General features: G+C 40.9%; 1 long non-coding RNA gene across 1 annotated transcript; it reads right to left on the bottom strand.

Moving 5' to 3' along the window:
* Window positions 1–8,436: 8,436 nt before the first annotated feature.
* LOC147602148 (uncharacterized) lies at window positions 8,437–20,986 on the bottom strand. Its single transcript, XR_015257931.1, has 3 exons — window positions 20,853–20,986; window positions 14,356–14,474; window positions 8,437–8,625 (listed from the first exon to the last, which is right to left on the bottom strand). It is a non-coding gene; the product is annotated as an uncharacterized LOC147602148 (long non-coding RNA).
* Between the last annotated feature and the right edge of the window lie 52 nt (window positions 20,987–21,038).

The raw sequence follows: 21,038 nt of genomic DNA, 5'->3' as shown, positions 1-21,038 counted from the left end.
TGCTGTCAGTGCCACTTCTACAGTCTAGTCCACTGTTCCCCGACCCAGACAGGGGTCTACTGGTCACTACCAGTGACTGGTCACTACTTTTGACTTTGGGAGCTTAAGGCATGTTCCTAGACTTAGATTTCAGTCTAGTGTTCTTCTCTGTGACCAGGATTCAGAGCCTGAGACCTCCCAAACCATCACAGATGTTTCTCCCGAGTCCTACAAAGGCTTTGAGAACTCTAAACTTCTAATTCAACTGAGCTGGAAAAACAGAGGCAAAGAGTACAGGTTCTATGGTTCTTACCATAGAAATTTTATTTCTAAAGCACCTGTTTGTACAGACCTTGAAAAACAAGTTAAGACCAGCTATATAACTCCATTAATCCAAATTTACTACTTCTGCCAAGTCTAAAGTTTTATCTTTATTTTGGGAGAATTCCCCCTACACTTTTCTGTCTTGCAGGAACATCACTATGTGTAGCAGTGGTTGACCAGACTGCAGCAATGATTGCTGTGGTGTATTCCTCATCTCTCTTCCATGTTCTCCACTGAGATACTGCTCCTGGAGTCATTGTGCTCCAGCTGTGGTCTCTTGCACAGAAAATGTCCTCGTTAATAGTGCAGGGCCAGGAGCTGAGATGTGGAGAGCTGATACCCCCAGCACATATCTCTGAGGTTTTCATTGTCATGGTCCTTTACTGGGCCAACTAAATTTTACTCAGCTGACTACCTTGCAGTATCACTGACTGTGGACCTTATCCTCCTGGCTGTCTTACTTCTCTCTTGCTTTTTGGACACCTTGAATTAGAATGCTGCAATAAAATAATAACAATATAATTTCTTAGGGACACAAAGTGCCAGTTTGAACCAGCAGGATTCCCACTGTGTGTTCAGGTCACTCTGCATCACTACTAGCCTAAATGCCAAGGATCACTTTTTGAAGGAGATGTATTTAGCAGGGTAGATATAGTCACTAAATTATAAGGATTATTGTTGGAACTTAATTGTAAAAGTCACTCTGAAAAAGATGCTGGATATTTTTTTAAGGCTTAAGGATCTGAATTATTCTTCATGCCAGTGCCAAGCATTATTATCATGGTCTTGAAGATGAAACCCTCTATTTTTTTAGTATCCAGTCACAGTAAGAGTCCAGAGTACAAACTGTCCCATTAATTTCAAAGAGGTAGCAATTGCTCTCCAGAACCCAATTTTCTACTAGATATTTGGACAGCCAAGAAAGGGACAGTTTTTGTGACTCTGAGAGAGTCCCATTGAAAAGTGCTTTATCCAGTGGAAACTAAGGCAAAATCTGGTCATAATGAAAACACTCTTTCTATTATAGAAAAATATTACAAGTTGAGTGAAAATATCCAAACCAACTTTTACACTATTTCTTTCTAAAATATTCAAAACAATGTACCGTGACATTCAGTTTTTCACCTAATCAGATTTGTTCCGCAGTAGTTGTTAACATGACACAAATGCAGAGAAAGAACACATTCTGAAAAGTAATCAGTTTTCAAATTTGAATACATGGTAGTGTCTTTCTTTACTTTTACAGAATAGCATCTTTTATCTGAATAGTTCAAAGCATTCCTCAAATAATTTATTACATCTCACCACTCCCTCTCTGAGGCTTTTAAATATTATTTTCCTCACTGCAGAAGATGGAAAAATCAGAAAAAAATAAGTTACTTTCCTAAGACCACACAGTGAGACAGGACCAGAGTGAAGAGTAGAAGTCTGAAGTGATAACTTCTGTTCTGCCGTTCCAAGTACTGGATTATATAGTTTGCCTGTGACATTCCCTACAGTGAGAGGCAATAGCTTTCTAAAGATCTGCTGTAATTCAACCTGGAAGTTACTGGGACAGATGTGTTAATTACTGGGTGAAATTCTGTGACCTAGCTATTCAAAGGGTCAGACTAGATGGTCAAAAAGGTCTTGTCCAGTCTTAAAATATAAGAGTCATTACCACCATACAAGCCTGTTTGCCTTTTCTCTCCTTCCAACAAAAATCAGCAATTAGTCTTGTTTAAAAGCTTGCTATGAAACTGCATTTTTCAAATCTAAGGCATATTATGCCAGAGGTTAGCAAAAATAGCTTCAGAAATCCTGAAAAATTGACAGGTTGAACCAATCAAATCCATTTTTAATTTTATTTTGACAAAAATTCACACTGGGGCTGACAGCTCCTTGTAAAAACAACTTTGCTGACTGCAGTTTGAAACACACAGGCTATAAAGCCTTGGGAACAGGATTTATAATAGAAACCTGGCAGTCTCCTAACTCTACCAGTATTATCACCATGTGTGACAATAATATATTAGGACCATACTTCAGAGCTCCTTCATTAGATTCTGACATATGGAGGAGAAAGGAGAGCCTGAAAACTAGGGAGGCCATAGAGTGCAGCCTCAGCTGTGCATATTTATCATATAAATCAAGTGAAGGCTATTTATTGACTTATTGATTCTGATTCAAAATGAGAACTTAATTAAAAGTTTAGTTCATTACCACACAATTACATGGCCCTCAAGACATTTGCAGGCTAGTAAAGTGCATGCTTAATCATGTGGTGTATTGGGAAGGCTGGATCTTCAGTTGTTATAAATCAGACATTAGTGGTGCCATGCTAATTTGCGCCATCTGGGGACAGGGCTTATTAGTTTTCTATGCAGGAGACAGTTGTTATTGTTTTAAATAAGGGAGCTACAATGTAATGTTGTCCTTTGCTGAGCAATAGCATATGTTAACTTCCCACCAGAAGGCAAAGTAGTGCTGAGAAATTTATTCTCAGTGCCGTATATACCACAGATATATACCAGCCTTGGAACAGAAGTGCTCACAAACAGCGTAAAGGACTGTCTGCCAAAATGTTAATACCAGGCCCCAGAGAAGCTGTTCTGCCGTCAAAATGTGCTGCAGTGACTCTGCTAAGAGAGATTCTGGCAGAGAACAAACTTCCCTGCCAATTGCTCTGAGGAACCACAGCACACATGTATTGGGATGCAGGCAACATCTACACAGATGTGCTGTGCAAGCTCTGATGTCCCTCTGGTTCTCAGCCTCACGGGGCTACACCTACACCTCGCAGCTTGTCGTGCTTCTTCCTCTCTGCACAGCTAGTGGAATAGTTTGTTTATGTAAATTTGGCTTCTGAGGATGAGGTTCTTTGAATGCAGCAAAGTTTGGATTTGTCCCTGCAGAGGACCAGAGTCCTGGCTATATTTGCATTCATATAACGCAGCATTCCAGGGCTCTAATCTTGAGCATATTTATGTGTTTACGTATTTTGGAGCATTTTAACATATTTTAAAATGGTCAGAACTTACAGTCTGGGAATGAAATTGTGACAGACCTTTCACATGCAAGCACGAGGCATATTAAGACATAGAGCATTTGAAGGCAAGTTAAGCTGTTTGTGCAGCCACGCATTGTTTATCTTCAGTGGCTGAAGTTCATGCTCTTAAAAAGAAACTCAGCAAAACCACACAGAATGATACTATTCAGTGTGATCCACAATAAGAGTCTGAAGTCTTTGCTTTGCCTGGCATCTCTATTCAGCTAATGCTTCCTACCTCTGAGCCTCCTAAAATGAATTAGGGGAGGCAATTTCTACATATGCTCATATTTTGGACTCTCAGCATAGGACTTTCAGCGGTAATGTTGGGTGGGCTAATGTCAAGGAACATAAATAAACTTTAGTGCACTTCTGACCTTAGGGACTAAAAGATTTTTCAGCTTATGTATACTATACTTAAACTGACTTCCACACGAGTCAGACACCAGCAAGGAAGCAGGCACAGGAACAGTTTTCAGTCAATTCTCTGTTAGCTACAGGGCTGTTATTTGTAGTTGAAAGGAAGTGCACCTAGCAGGGCAGCAGGTGTTGGGGTGACCGTGCAAACAGCAAAAATTGTACCTGTTCAATCTGAAGCAGGTAAAGGACAGAGACAAATGAGTGCAGAGGGCACCAGACACAGCCAGACAGCTGCATTCATGCAGCATTCATGCAGCTGTCACCAGCAAAAATGAAGCATGTTCTGCAGAAATCACAGTGATTAACCTGACACAGGTACATGTGTGGTTGTGTGACTGCTGTGGTGGTGGCAAAAAGGCCAGAAAAGTGAAACCTTATGTGACAGAGCTGTTGAAAACTGGTATGTCTGTAGGCCAAGGAGTATCTGTGTAAGGAATTGATTGGGGGAACAGGCATTTTAATAGCTGCATAGTAGATGCACCTGCTACTACTCAATGTTCAACCAAATAGTATTTTCCAGCTATTGATTGAGCACATCCCAGAGCTGCTGAGGAGCTGTTTTTCCATAATGCCAGATGATGTGTGTGACTGCTCTTCACTGTTGTCTTGGACACTTCTGGAACAAGAAGACATAGACTACGATGGCCTCTGCTATGCTTGGTTGCAGTATCTCCAGCTGGCAAGAATCTACGTTTTATCCCTTATAATGAGATTAATGGTTTGTGCCTTTCTAGTGCTCAGAGCTGAGCCATCACACTGAGTTTGTGGCAACAGCTGCATGAAACATCCTGCTGTCTTACATCCCACTTACTGTTGCACTAATTGTTTTTTCTCTCCCTGCTTGTGCTTTCTCCTAGGGTCTGTTTTGGTAGGTTGAGATCAAGCAGCCTTTTTTGTGTGTGGCCAGTATATATTACTGGAATAGACAGAGTCATAAGTAAGGATAAAACAGTTTGCCTTGCAGCCATGCTCTGTGCCATAGTTTGTAAACTGGAGTAATTTTCATTTTGCTTCTTTGCTTCTGGTATGTCTGTCTGTCTGTTATTTCCATCCAAGAAAAAAAAAAAAAAAGAACCAAAAAAACCACCCAAAAATCCAATGTTTTTGCCCTTGCAGAACTTTTGGCATCTGAGAGACAATTTTTCTGAGACCTTATGAATCCCCCCAAAGCCTGAAGTAGAGCAGTTCAGGGACAGCAAAGCTCTTTATACAGCTGCCATCAATAGACATGTTAACAGAGCAATGCAACCAACCAGTTTATCACTACTTTTCAGGCTTGCAGAAACGGGTCTGACAGGGAAAAACTCATACGAGATACATTTTACATTGAGTTCAGACAGTGTCCTAGTAGTGAGGGTAACTGAACATTACAACAATAGGCGAAGGGGGCAGCATGATTGACATCAGTTGGAGTCTTTAAGAGGCAGTTTGGCTATCTTTCTAAAAGATATTCTTTCAAACTGGCTTTGGCATGAATGGTCCCTTCTGGCCAAGGAATCTGTCCAGCATGTATCATTCATTCAGCTCTTTCCTTCATACGTAACAGGCAGAATAAGTCCTCAGCATGATCATCATTTGCATAAAGATAATGGTTGTAATAAAAGCCTGTGCTTCAGGGGTTTAGCTGGGTAACCACCAGGGTCAAGAAAGATTTTTTTTTTCTCCTGCTATACAATTAGCCAGATGTACTCTGGGTTAGTGTTTGCTTAGTTCCTCTGAAGCACTGGAAATTGGCCATGCCTAGAGACAACTCCTTCCTGGTGAACCTCGCAGGGTTACACGGAGACTCCTCTCTCCAGTACCCAAGGGAAGCGGTTTGCTCATTTTCTCAGAGCTCAGAGTATCTCCTGCAGCATGAGAGCATGGCTAGCTGGGTGTATCTCACCAAACAATCCCTCCTCTCCAAACAATCTCCTACTACCTGAGAGGCTTTGGAAATGTAACAACCTGCAATAAAGATTAAAGTAACTCCTTTGTTTCTAAACTTTTCTGCTTGCAACACCATTTCTGGAGTTGTAAATCCCTTTTAGTGCTCATAACATCATTTAGGGAAGACAACACCAAGAAGTTCCAAGATGGGAACATCTACATTAAATAATCAGTAGGTTTTTATAGCCTTCACCTCTGCTGCTGCATTTGTATGGCCTGTGTAGGCATAGCTGCCTCCAGCCCCAAATTCAGTCATCCTCAGGCTCTCTAATAGAGGGAGTGCAGGTGTGTAAGGCCAGGCACACCAGGTAGAGTCTGCAGGAGCCTGGGGAGGTGAGTGGCTCCAACCACACCCTGTATATTAACACCCAGCTGGAAATGGCTTAGGCAGGCTGCCTGCAAGAGGTCACAAAGCAGCCTTGCTGGGAGAAGGATGTAGAGCCTGCTGTGCCTTGGTTTGCCTTGGGAAGGTTTTTTGGGGTTGGTTGGCTGGGGTTTTTGGGTGGGGAGTAGTTTGTTGGGGTTTTTTTTGTTGGGTTTTTTTTTTTTTCTTTTGAGCGGTGAAGGGAGACTGTGATATTGGAAGAGGAGATCAGAGGTGAAGGTAACCTGCCAGTCTTGTGCTTGCTTTCAGACTTGCTGTGCCTTTCAGGCATCTGCGCTGTGTGTTAATCCACACTTACAACATGCTTTTCTTAGATTAATTCCTACCTTGTGGGTGCTAAGAACTATCTGTCATATGCAGATTCTTAGAGGAATAATAATCTCTGAGCTGAATCTTACCCGTTTGAGTTAACGGGTAAGTATAAAGACCTATACCTGAGGATCTGCAGCAACAGATCCTCAGGCAACACAGAATAGATTTGATCCTTCTTTCCTAACCTCCAGTGATTTTAATGGAGGAGAATGAAGCCTAATAAGATTTGCCAGGGGGCATTACTGAGATCTGGTGTCTGTGGCAGCTGAATGCCGCATAAAATGTGCAACTGTTCATATACTGCAGAGTGCTTAGATTGAGTCGTTGGCCTTTTACTACAGTTCCTTTGGCAGGAAAACTTCCATCTTTGTGACAAAGTAGTCATTGTGATTTAATATAAATGCATTTTCTAATACAGGGCTCCTGCAGCTTGGGAATGGGTCCTGATCCTGCAGCTGTGGTTGTACCTGTTTTCATTATTGTAAATGATTGTTTTTAGTGGAGCTGCTCACAGAAGAGCATCTTACCCAGTGCTGGAAAGCTTTATTTTCAAACATTTTTTTTATTAAAAGTATGATTTCCAGTGGCTACTCTACTGTACAGATTTTTTTGCTACTAATAAGCTTTGGACCATAAGCTAAGTCTTTTCATTTTGTACGCAGTAGCTTTTCTCCTCTTGTTTTGTTTTGTTAGAAACAAGATAGATCTTAATTCTATTTTTAGTTGTTGAAACCAAGGCTAGGGGAATATACCTAGTGTGTCTGAATTCGTAGAGCAACTCTTGGCGCAGAATGAGATCTGATTTGCAGTCTTCCCTTCTTACTGCTACACAATGGTAACAGAAACATGGTAGAAACAGGCATTATTTTATATATAACCCAAAATCTGTCTTGTGTAGAGTGGGAAAGCATCAAGTTTCTTAGAACTGAGTGCTACAAGATGAATGACTGGTCTAAGGAACTTCCTTTCAAGTCATTCTTTCAGCATTTTCATGTGTTCTTATGCTATATATTTATGCAGAGTGTTGGTTTTTCACCAGTACTCCTAAATAGAGCTGGATTTGTCATGTTAGAAGTTTACAAAGTCGTCTTCCCACTCCCCCACCCCGTGTATATTTGTTTTCTTTTTGCATTAATAGCAGAGTTGCCTCAGAATTTTCAAAATCTAAGTAAACACTTTTGCAGAAAAAATTCTGCCAAATACTGCTTCTTTTCAACCCTCCTGCAGAGTACTAGAAGTCAATGGAACTTCTTTTCACTAACAAATTTCATAAAGTCTAATTGTACTTAGAATTTTTGGATGTTTTTCCAGCTTTTTCTCACCACTACTGGACCCTGATTTTTGTGCTGGTTGATAATCTATTTTTCTTTGCAGGGAAAGATAGCACCTGATTTACCCTTAAACCTGCTTTCTTTAGAATTTTGTCACCTTTCAGTGACTCAGAGGTGTGCAGATTTTTTCCCTTCCTTGTTGAAGGGAACAGATATTGTAGTTACAATCCAATTTTCTTATAACTACAGTAATTCAAATACACATTGATTCTTGGTCCTGTCTTGCCTAGTGAAACTGTTATGTTGTCAGTAACATACTAGTGCATGACACTAGAACAAACATTTGCTCATCAGCAGCCAATACACAAGTTTGGGGATCATAAACCACCTTTTACAAGCCTTACAAAAAATTGAGAATTTATTTTGGGATATATTGACTGCTAAATATGAAGTGTTACCTTTAAAACAAAATCACAGATGTTTTAGTGTTATACCAGTTCCAGTTCCTTTCTCTCAAAATAGTTAAGTTAGGGTACAATCTAAAGATAAAAGAATTTACGTTTTTCAAAGTGTTACTACCATTTTTCTTTAGTGAACTGTGTTAATTTCAAAAATTTTAGTCAGAGTTGCTGTTACCACTTTCTGCAAGGTTTGGATGTGATTGTTTGCCCTGCTGTCTGACTAGTGTTGCAATCATCTGTAAACAGAGGGGACATTTAGAGTTAATAAAAGGAAAACGTTGAAGCTTTGATCAGGGGAAAAGCAGGAGGGGGCAGGCATTGTTTTTGAATTTCTCTTCATGATTTTTACAGTTTATTAGAGCCAGGTTAAACAAGCTAATGGGTTCAAATTATAACAAAATAATTGCAGTGGTTTACAGAGCTACTATGAAATAACCCCCCCTCCCCTTTTTAACCTTTCATCTTAGTCTCATTCTTATCTGTGGACTGCCCCTTTGCCCTCCTCTTCCACTGTGCCTGAAAAATAAGCAGAAAATACGGTTTACGTTATGCCTGTACACACTTCTAGGTTGTTTGTTTTTTTTTTTGTTTTTTTTTTTTTTAAATACATCCCCAGAGGAAACTGGATAAATAAACTACATTTTTCAATAGTTGTAGAGCATTTGTTTAACATTGGCTAACTCCCCAATAACTAGCAGAAGATTATACAGGCAAATCTAATTTTCTTGCTAACTTCAGCCTCTCTTAGGAACCTTGGTGGCTGCCTGCAAATATTTTCTTTGAATGACCAGTATCAGCAGAGATGCATTCTGTTGCTAGAAGTATATAATGTAAAAAGTGAACTAAAAAATGGAAGAAGATTTAGAAAGTAGGACGAGATGGAAAAGGGAAGTACTATAAAGGGAAGGGCATCTATAAAGACAGAGGGGTCTAAGCCTTTTACAATAGAGGCAGTCTGAAATAACCATGGTTTCTTCTTTGAATCGTGAGAATAGCTATTTTCTTGTTTAAAAGCTTAAAGAGCTATTAAGTTGGGCAAATCACTGGTAAAACAGCTGGAAATGTAAATAGCAATTTAAACAGTCCATTGCCCCTCAATCCAAATGTGGAATGTGCAGATCTACTTCAAAAAAGTTCCTCTGGTTTTATTATATTGTCAATGGTAAGAGGATTGAGTAGGCACCCTTTTTCCGTGGGCTGAATGGAGACAGTGTGCTTTATTTAGAAAATCCACAATTTTTTTTCCTTTTCGCATTTTTCTCCTTTTTTTCCTCCTTTTTCCTTTTTTCCTTTTTCTCAATTTTTTTGTTTCTTTTTTCCTTTTTTTTCTTTTTTCTCTCTTTTTTTTTTTTTTTTTTTTTTTTTTTTTGTAAGTGAGCAGACGGGTCTCTAATTTTCACACCATTCTCCCTTAGAGACCTCCTTCAATTGCACCATTCTTTCATTATGTGGAACTAATGAAGTGCTCTGCAACCTTTAGGTCTCCAAAGAATCCATTGCTCTAGGAATATAGTCCTTAAATAAAACATGTTTCATTGGCTGACTTCAAAACACTATTCTTATGGGGTGGGAGGAGGGGGGGATAAATAATTGGCCTGGAATCACTGTGTGAAAAAAAAGAAGAAATTACATCGGACAATGCTTTTAAATTATAGTTACAGTCAAAGGATACATTCAGCAATGGCCGTTTTGGTTCTTATACCCAGTAAGTTGCCAAAATGGGAATATAATTTTTTGAAGTCTCAAATTACAAATCTTTTTATGACTATTGTTTTTTCAGTGCCTGTGTTCTATTGAGTAACTACTGGGTTTTGTGGTATAAAAAATAATGCAATGCCAGATCAATAAGACTGATAATTCAGCAGCTGAGTTTGAAGACTGGCTACCTTGGGTGTCTTAAGAATAACACCTCACAATTTATATATTGCTTTTCATCTTCAAAGTACTCACCAAATACTAAGTCAGTCATGTGGCTTGTTTATTTGGCCTGTAAAAGCATAGATCTGTATTATCCATGATGTATCAGATGCCTTATTCTCCTGTGAATATTTGCGGGTATGAATGCAACTTATTTTCGTCTGCCATTATGGACCTTGTAGAACACAGCTATTTCAAATTTGTCAAAGTCTCTTCTTTTTCTAAGCAAGTCTACCCTCTAGCATTTTAATTGATTTGCCTTTCTTCTCTAAAGCTTTTAATTGGTCTGAGCCCTGTTTTCCTTCCCTTCTCCTATACTATGTAGCCTGACAACCAAAATGTATTTTCTCATCTTTATCTTCAAAATATGTTTTTAAATTAAAAAAAAAAAACCACAAAAAAACCCCACCCCCACAACCCCCCCCCCAAAAAAAAACCCCAAAAAACAACAACAGAAAAACAAACAAACAAACAAAAAAAAAACCAAAAAAAAAACAGGGCAAGGGCGGGGACAGATGACACGGGAAATAAAGCTCTAGTTCAGCATAAGATTGCTTGTATATGTCAAGCTTGTGTCTGAACCCAAAGAAATGTAAACATTTCATTTTTTTATTAGTATTCATTTCCTTTAGCATTGCTTATCTTTTGCTTAATTTTATTTGGTGCTTGATCTAATTTGTAGCATATTGGATTTTGGCTTTGGTAAACTGAAATAACACTATCAGCATGATTATTGTTATAGTACTGGCATGAGAAATTTGCTGGCTTAATTTCAGTGAAAACTAGAACAAACTGTAATGTCTTTCTTTGTAAAACAATTTATAGAAACTGTTGTAATAATCTATTTTTGAGTGAAAGGATTTCTTGGAGCATAACTATTCTACAAAACCTAGGAGTTATCCCAAATTTCTGCTCTTAAAATAACATGTTTAAGTTCCTTTGAACAGATTAGAAAACAAAACAGTGCTTAATGAACATGGAGCTTTAGGTTTTGGGTGGCTAAGGATAAGTTACAGTCTTTAATTAGCTCCCACTGTATCTTGGACAGCACACTGTGCTTTGCAGTGCTGAAGACTGTGGAGCAGGAGTCAGGAATATGGACTAACTTTTGCCAAGGTCATGAGTAGCAATGGTTGCCTAATTGTGGACCCTCTCGAGTGGCCCGATTTCGAACACGAACGGAGCTTGCAGTCACTGCATTTAGCCACTCTGAGTTGTGTTATGGAGACACCTGAAATCCCTTTCAAAGTCTGGGGGTTGCCAGTTCTCACTCTATTTCTGAGTTTCCAAACTTCCTATGTGAACCTGAGAAAGTTGTTTAACCTCTCTACGTTCTTTCCCTTATCTTTACTAGGGGAGAATAATAGTCCCTTTTTCTGTGTTATGAGACCTAATTCATGAATATTTATCAATGTCTTTGTGCAGAAGAGAGTTGTACAATACTGGCTTCATCATAAATAATTTTTGAAATTGCAAATTGGAAACCTACTGGAGTTTCTATAGCCTGGTATACGAGTCATTCTTGAGCTGTATCCTGTCAATTCTATGTGCGGGGTAACGTTTATGTAACTTTGGTACCTCGAGAGAAAGTTCTATTGTGCTTTCTTCCCAGAACAGTGTATGCAGGCCTGGGCTGACAAGCTGTGGCTAGCAAGCAACGGGAGCACAAAGTGATGGACAGATGACTCAGGTTGGCACAACTGGCAGTGCTTGCAGTTGTTACCCAAGCCACTCATGGTATCCTTCCACTACAGATACAGTTGTGGGCTCTACTATACCTTCATTGTGTTCAATTTGACCTAGGACATGCAGTGCAAGCTACCCACAAGGCTGACACTGCTGTTTTCCACTCAGCAGAGTTGTTCATCTTGCTGTTTAGATCTGGCAGGGTTTCCACACCCTTGGCACAAACTTGAATGCATAACTGAAGGCCGAATAAAGCCAGTAGAAAGCTCTACAGTACTCTGAGTTGTTGAGTTGGATGTGCAGAGGTAGAAAGCAAATGAGAATTGAGACCCTGTGAACATTTAATCACATGCTAGCAGAAGACAAAACCTACAGGGAAAGCTGTAGAAGGCAGATATCGCCATGTTGTGTAAGTTCAATAAACACGTATGTGTAGATTAAGTTATCTGTTTCTAGGTATAAAGAGAGAAATCTGAAATGCTGTGTTTAAAGCAGGTGTGAACATCAATGAGATCTTATGTGTGCTATCTGCAGCCTTGGCCTTGACCCACGTAGATGTCTACATACACCTGATTTGGCTTTTTTGGTGTCCAAGGATTCTTTAGATTCACTTGGAAATTGGTGAGACAAATATTGACTTTGCTTTTCTATAATTCTACTGTTTGATGGAAATGAATTCCACATTATTTTAGATGTATAATTAAAGCACAATCAGTTGAAGTATGATGATAATTTATCTGGGAGCTCTCAAGCAGTCAGTTGCTTCTCCTTCCTGTATTTTCACTTAGTGGTAATATGTGTTTTTCCTGATTTCATGAGCTTTCTGAGCACACCTTTGTGAAGCAGTCTTACCATTTTGTTTTCTTCTGTAAACTACTTTCAGTGTAATTTAGTATACCTGTGTTAATCCAATCCATCTCTAATGACATAATAATACTAACAAACTGCAATGTTATTAACAGGTCTACCCTGTGCATTTCATATAATTGGAAAAGAGAAGCAGTAAGCATATGAGGCCAAATCCTGCTGTCTTTATTCATCCAGCTATGCTCATTCAGTTGAACAGGATAATATGGAGGATTAAGGTGAGTGGAATTTTACCCTTTCTGTATCAAGGCCTCCTGAGGATGCTGCATTCAATTCTATTTGATAATCTTTTTTTATTTGCCATTTCACACCACCTGAAAGTGCAGCTGCCTGTCAAGAATTGAGTTAGTCTGAGCTTCAGCTATCTTATAGGTAGCCTAGCACACTAAAGCATTGGCTCCTCCAGAGACCCCTTAGGGAGAAGAACTCATTTAGCAGAAAATGATAATTGGGTTTTCCAAATGGTTCTGGAATTGTCGCTGTATATTTGGATAGGATGATGTATTATAAAAGCCTTTGCAAATGTGTAATCGAGCAGGCTGTGCTTTTAAGGATGGAGCAGGCTACCCCGATTCCTGGTTCCTTTAAAGATGATTACTGGGAAAATATGTAAGTGTGAGATAAGCATTCTACCATAGCGAAGCAGCAGGCTTTCAGTATGAAGGGTCTGGGGAGGGATGTTTACTTTCTATGCTGGAGAGGGATTACTGCAGAGTCCTTCACAGCAGTATTGGGAAAAGGGGCTCATGTCTGTAAGAGCATGGCTGGTGAGCCATGGGCTCTCTGACAGCAACCGGAATTGCACATGCAGTCAGAATAGGACTATGAAATATAATCCTAGGACTTGGGAAAAACGAGGTAGAAGGAATGAAGATTTGCTGACCTTTTGTTTTGATAAACTCTCTGCAAACTTAGAAGAACTGCAAATATCAACGCCCATGGGTGTATAGACTTTTTTTTTTTTTTTTAAGGAGGAGGCATTGATTGATGTTATAGGAAAGTCTGAGACAAAGATTTGAGTTTGGGTATTTTTTGCGATACCATCTCTGTTGGAAGTTTTTCTTAAACCACAATGATCATGCTAGTTTCATGTCATCAGATTTGTCCGGTGTATTGAGAAGCGCAGCGTGATTCTACTCAAAACATGCTCTTTGCCTCTTGCTGCATAGTCCTATGGGAACTGAATTATACTTGTATTGTGTCTATTAAAACTCTAAGCACACAACTGTATTCTTAGGTCTAACTTTTATTTTTCATTTACTTTGGCTAGTCTTTCAGACTAGAACATGTTCATCTTTGCTGGGTAATGCTCACAATAGTGTTCAGTATCAACATTTTAAGTGTTTGAATATCTAAAAATGTGAGGAACACAGATTATCCTTCCATAAAAGAATCTGCTCAGCCTTCTTAAAAGTAAAACAATATTCTGATAGTTAAAGAAGCTTCATCCAAGTATTCTTATAAAGATCCTATTCTGAGATAAGAGTCTCTTCTTTTCCTTCTCTCTTAGAAGACATTGAGGAAAATAATCTTCTCCCTGCTTTGAAGAATTCTCTGTTCAGAAGCACTATTTTGTTTACTGGAAGTGGTTGAAACTTATCTGTTACAATCCTTAGCTAATCTGAGCATAGCTAGAGATGGCAATGGAGTTGCTTACTGTGGGACTATAGGAGACAGGTTCTGCTCTGCTACTCATTTCTCATCAGGTGAACACCACAGTCCTCATGCTACAAGACTATAGGCCTAACTTTCTGCTGCCATCTACCCGATACTTACTTGTCTTTCCAGGTGACAGCCGGAGTATTTTAGATTCATTTGTCACAGCTGAAGAGGCCTGGTCTACAGTCAAAGCAGGGGAGATGCAGGCTCCCTTACCAAAGCTGACATCAGTTCAGCTGTGTTGGATGAAGAGAATAACTGAATTACAATGTATTTGATTACAGTACAAAGAATTACATGTGTTTATATTTCAGTATAGGCACTTACTTTGGAATAAACCTCTACTTGGTCAACACAGGTTTTGTCTAGGATAAAAGTTGTTATTGGTAATAGACCAGACTTATTGGATAAAGTCAGGTCTTGATGTAAAGCACCTCTTTAGCAACATACTTCTTGCTTTAGATTAAGTTTATATGGCAATAGGCTCTTACACTGTGGATCGTGTGCAGTAAAGATGGCAGCTAAACAGAGGCTAAGTAGTTATATACACTTGCACTAAAACAAGCATATTGGCTTTAGGAAATCTGTATGCAAATCTCCATCACTACCTGGCTCCCCACTATATAGATAGCTAGGACTTGGGTTAGTAAAGGGATTGATGCCCTGACCTGGTCCTTGGTCCTCCAGATGTTTTTGACGGAAGAGTGGGGTTTTTTTCCCTCCCTGCAATAAATTGAACATATGCTGCAACGCAAAATTATCTCATTTTCAACACCATTGGACCCTTTTCATATTACAGCAAATTAAAGGGAAAGTCTTGAGAGTACCTTTTGTTACTGTGGGCCTCCTTGAAGAATGCAGAATTTTGACTTGGTACAAAAAGCTCGCTCTAGCCCTTAGTGGCTGTCTGGGTGGGTGGGGAAGGAGGAAAACTACAGGAGCAGGCTGCATTACAGATAATTTTCTTTCCCATCTGCATGAAGGTGGCCTGAGAAACAACTTTAAACTGTTTGTGGAATTGTGGAGTCAGGAAAAATTTTGATTAAAGAACTTCTGTTTGAATTTTCCTAGTCTTGTTGCTGCTGTTAATGTTTAAACTGAAACATTTTGGGTTCAGGAAAGCTCCAAAAGAACTCATGCAGGGGTCATACAGGATCCTGCCATGACTTGGCAAGATGTCCTGCCAACTCACCCACCTCTGCAGCTGCTCTGTCGGGCTGCAGTTAAAATTTGCAGCCTCTGGAAGTCTTGGTGCTTCTTGAAGTGGGTGTTTTTGGAGGAAGAGAGGGTGTAAGCAGGGCTCTGAATTAGAATAAAATAAAATTTCACAATATTAAGTCCTCTGTGAAGTGGAATCAGCTTTTTTCTCTGAACGGCTGTTGTGGTATGTTCTACAGAGTAGAGAGGGCTGCCCATGCGGATTAGAGCCATGTTACTCCCTGCATCTGGTTTTGAGCTAAGCTTGAAGGATAAAGGGACTGTGAGTAGAGGCCATGGCCCCTTCTCTTTATCTTGTGATATATGATTCTGAGCCTGCTGAGGCAGTCTTTGCAGAAGTCTACATGCAAGAGTAGTCCTGCTGATTAATATGTACATGCTACAGTGTTCCTTGCATGTTCAGGACCCTGATTAGACTGGGAAAGCACAGAGATAACTGCAGATCATGGATAGCAGCAAGAAAAGGAGCAACAGAAAGTACCTGTGCTTGAGTGCCCTAATCAGGGTTTTGAGGAAGAAATCAGAGCCAGCTGTAGCCATTTTTTGAAGGACAAGTTCACCTTAAAAAGACTGATCATAAAATGTCTCCTAAAACAACCCGAAATCTTTCTCATCTGTTGGGTTACTATAATTCTTGTTGCTGTCCCGTACAGTCAGAGCAGTTAACACCTATCCAGTATTTAAGATTAGAAATGCCTGGCATAGGCCTAAAATACCCAAGACAGTACTTTCCTCTGAGTTGCTTGATCTTTTTAGTGATCTGGGTGCAAATCTGGGTGTTCAAGATGATAGCATGTTAAAACAGCAGCAATACAACATATTTCTTTGCAATCACAGTAATCGGTGGAATTCATTTGGAGAGTAACTGAGCTGCCCATGATAAGAATACAATGGTAAGTAATCTCTACCAGAGCAGGAGCCAGAGCTTATACAAGCATAATGTCACTGTTTTGAAGGCTTCTGTGGAGGAGTCATAAAGTTAAAATTCTGATCCTACTCTGGTCTAAACTTAGTGGATGGACAAAGAGTACTGGGATCCTGCTCACTTTATCCCCTTTGTAGTCAGAATTAAGGATTGGATGCTGGCATTTTAGCACCTCCTACATCTTTCTGTGAAGTCCAGGTAAATACCCTGTGGCTTAGCTTCCGTCAGCTGGTATGATTTTGTTTAAACAGGAGGATGTTCTCATCATCCATTCTCTTTCTCTATAACATCTACTGGCACAGAAATCGGAATGCTCAGTTACTGTTTCCCTAGTCATTTGGTTTTGGTGGTTTTTTTTTTTTCCTATTCTGTCCCTCCCCCCTTGATATTTCCCTTCTGGCTTCCTTATGCCTTCACTTCCTAAAACCAAATGATTTCAGAATGCTGCTGCCCATCTGCTTGTGAACACAAAGACACATCACCACCTCTAAAAGTATTTTGGCAACAGAGTTGACAAACAGGACTTTAAGGAAGGTATCCTTTTTAGCTGCATGTTTCCACAGGTCCTTGTCTTCCTCTTCCACCGGCTGCGGTGTAATCTCCTAACAGGTGGTACATACAACCTTGTTCTGTGCAATTCCTCTTGCAGCTTTTGTAGGTGTCCCTTACTCATTTTAAGGGAGACTGCTGTATACAGTCTCCTGCATAATGCAGGTCATGAAGTTTTACCATCAAGACCTCATTCCCCTGTTTGAGATGTAACCTTCGTCTTGGTAAAACATTCCTTTACCAGGATGGAGTGAGTACCAGTAACGGAGGATCTAATCTACTCTTTGTAGTGATGGTGGTATGTTCCAGCTCCTCATTAATATTATCATCTTTCCCTCTCAGTTGTTACAATCCAAGCAGGAAGGAAAAAAAAAAAGTCTCCATTACTCTTTCTAGTAATGATTTTCCTCCTTTCTAGCTGCTAAAGCATTTTTCTGAATGGAAACTGTTCATAAGATAGATAAGGGGAAAGCAGTTTATCAATGTATAGGTACGCAATGCTCAGTAAGACATATCATGATCCATCATGTTAAAAGATGTACAGGTTTAAGGAAATGTTTTTGTATGAGTTTAAATCTCTTTTGCATCCTGGCAATGAAAGGGGAGGGTCAACTGGATGATGCTGGTGACATGTTTTGGAGGAAGGTCAAATCACAGTAGAAATAGGAGGGTAACTGTCCACAAGCATAAGTTTGGCACTGACTTACACATTTTTTTTGGCCAGAATATCCAAATTTACCACTATTTCCACAAGGTTTCAACCATTGTCTCACTGATGAGAGAGTGGGATAAAATTGATTATAATTTTACCAAAGCTATGGAATAAATATCCCCTTTTAACTGTTACAGCAGCTCCTATGTAATTCCCATCCCTTCCAAGGAAAAGAAAATATATCCTCCTCCACTAAGACACCAAACTTTCTTGTACAAAACTTTCATTATGAATTGTGATGTACTTGGGAGAAAAGGGGCGGGGGGGGTGGAAGTCCAAGGACAAATCTTTGAAATAGTTCAGCTGCGTGCTGCTAGTTAATTTCTGGGAAATTTAGGTACTGTATTTTCCTGGAAAGACGTAACATAGCACTAAGCATGTGGTGCTATGCATGTCTATTGCCTCACATTTCAAAAGCTTCCCCTACGTACATCTAGAAACGCAAAATAGTCTATATTGCTTTAAAAGAGCTGGTTTGACATTGTTCCTTTCTTCCTAATTAAAAAAAAATATTTAAACAAAGTCTAGAGATAGATGGTCCAGGGTTCAAAGTAAACATGGTAAAAATGGTGCATGCCTGTTGTAGAAGGTGTTCTGGAGGCGAGCCAACTGTTCTGCAGCCACGCTTCTATTTATGCCCTTGGTCTTCCTACCACGCAGGTGTTCATGGACCTTCTAGGCTGTAAAGAGATGGGTCCTAAGAAAACATATCTCTTATTTTATTGGAGTATTTCCCAACAGCTTTAAAGACATTGGTATGGAAGAACATTAGAAGCCCATGCAATCCATTAACACGCAAGCTGTTGCTGCAGGTTGCCCAAAGGTTTTTCAGGCAGAGCTCAAGTACATTGGTGCTTGAGTACCAAAGCTTAAACAAAGCCGGCGGCAGTTCCAGGCTAGGCCTCCTCCACCTTCAATTCAGGTAGCTCTTGCTTACCTCGGTTATACAGAGCAGATTTATGGTCAGGAATCTAGCTTTTAGTTTCCACACTGGAAGAAGCTTATTGGTCATTACTTCTAAGATTAAATTTTTCATGGAAGCCTCTGTGCAATTGACATGGGGATAATGTTAGATGATGATAAACAAGCACAGAAGCATAATTACAAGTGGAAAAGGTGAAAGTCCACAAGGATCCCTTTTCTAAGATGTGGCCCTAAGCAAGGAAAACTGCTGAAAAGATTCTTCTGGAAATATTCAGACTGGCACTGCAGATCATATTCCTTATTGTATGTGATGATCCTGAGTTAAGATTCAGGCCCTCTTTTGATAAACACTGTACCATTGTATTTCCTCATATTCTGTCAGACAATAACTGAAAATTAAAAAAAAAGGCAAGCTTGCTAGAAGAGGGACAGCTGGTATGAGGGATCTTTAGCTTTCAATTGCATGCCACCCGTGAAGTATACAATAAAATATATATATACAGTGTGATATTTGGATCAAGGTGACTCCCTTTCCTGACAAGTGGTGTTAGTATTGTACAGACTGTAAATGTGTAGAATCAGGGAAGATAAAAAGGCCCAAGTGCAGTGATTCCTGTAAGAGTAACTTCACAGATGCCGTTAACGTGATACTTATAATAAGTGCTAGAGAGCAAGTCACCAGGGCAATTGGAGTGTTTTGTTGCTTTAGCAAACCTTTTTATTATACTATGACTTTTTAAAAGTTGAGCTAGTTAATTTTTAGGCATTTCTAGTTAGTTCCTTCATGGAAAACAAACGGTTTGCACAACTGATTAATTGTGGCATGATTTCATGAAATTGAATGGCAAGGCCAACTACGAAATGTGTTTTTTTTAATTTAGTACGGTTTAGCCTTATTTTTCGCCTAGAACAAAACTCATGCTTTGAAAAGTCTTTGAAAATAAGAGCCTTTCCAGAAAGGCGGACATATGGTGTTAGCAAGTAAAGACCAGCCTATGTCCAGCGGATGTAATTATTGAGAGGATGGTGGCTCTGCTACAGCATGCCATAAAACTCACTAGGTGGAGCTCTAAGGTACCAGGTAATCCCTCTGGGGACCTACATGGAAGAAACGCTCCGTGTATCCATGGGAGGACTCGAGCATGGAATTCACAACTGCACCTCAGCGTATTCACACAAAAATAAGGGACTGGAATTAAAATAATAATACCCCCGCCCCACCCCTAAAGGATTAAGGACGGGAATGCCCAAAGCAGAGGTGTAAACATTCAGAAGGCAAACAGCTTTGGCGCTGTGCGCTACTTATTTAGTTTTGTGAAGGGAAAAGGATAGCGGCGTGTACTTTTACTAAGCAAGCAGTTGGGCTGAGCAACTTTTCTTACATTTCCTTCCCATCTCTGCAGGCTTAAAGATATTTAATAGTGCTACTCTCTGGGCAAACGTATTGTACTGAAACATGCACGCGTTTGGGAGGAACTTGGGGGGGAAAAAAAAAAAAAAAGAGGCATCTAAGGCTATGGCGGGGTGTATTTATTATCTGGATGACAAGTGGATGTCGCACACAACGGGCAGCCTCGCTGGGGAATTAGGAGGACTTAAATCAGGACCGAAAGTAGCAAAGCATTTTGGGGGCGGGGTGGGGGGGAGGGTGTCTATGAAAGAAACAAGGTGTAAAGCGAACAGGAGTGCAAAGTCTGGGATGTCTGCAAGCTGTTTCAGTCCTTTAAAAATGATCAGTCTGGAAGAGTTCAGGGTCACGAGATTTGCCTCTGCGGGGGCAAATTTCTCACATTTGGCTTTAAAACCGGAGGATTTTCTCCTTCAGGGTGGTGGTGACAACGACACTCATCAACACGTGTCTGCAGCAGGGGCAGCTACCGCTTCCCCGATGGTTTTGGGGGAGAGCGTCTCCAGCCGGGCCGGGCCGGGCCGGGGCCGCACGGGTCACCTGCGGGGGGGAGCCGCGGCAGCCCGGAGTGCAGCGGGGCGGGGGGGCGGTTGGGGGGTTTTCTTTTAGCCTGAGCCCAGGAAGGTTGTCAAGGAGATGTGCGGAGATGTCCGCCCTCAGAGCCCGCAACTCGGGGGGAGCCATTTCCTCGCGGCTCCCTGCGAGGGGTTGCGTCCCCGCCCCCCCCCCCCCCCAGCCGCGGGGGGGGGGGGGGGGCGCCCTCCTGTGGAAGGGCGAGCGTAACGGTCCGTCCGCGCGCCGCGACCCCTGAGGGGAACAAAGCTGGGGGCTGGCGCAGGCGGCGACGGCCCCAACGGGCGCTCTGCGGGCTTCCCTACCTTGTCGGGAGAGGTGAGCGGTAGCTGGCGGGGGGCACGGGCACCACGCCGATAAGCACCGCACGCCTGACTCTCGGGACAGGGGAGACCGCCACCACCTCGCCGAACACCCCCCCCCCCCCCGCAGCAACCCGATGGCGGGGCTCGGGGGCAGGCCTGAGGGTGGCCCTCCCGGTCCCGCCCCGG

The sequence above is a fragment of the Chlamydotis macqueenii genome, chromosome 1 (assembly GCF_036417535.1).
Source record: "Chlamydotis macqueenii isolate bChlMac1 chromosome 1, bChlMac1.mat, whole genome shotgun sequence".
In the NCBI taxonomy this organism is placed as follows: Eukaryota; Metazoa; Chordata; class Aves; order Otidiformes; family Otididae; genus Chlamydotis; species Chlamydotis macqueenii.
This window is presented reverse-complemented; position numbering and strand designations above follow the sequence as displayed.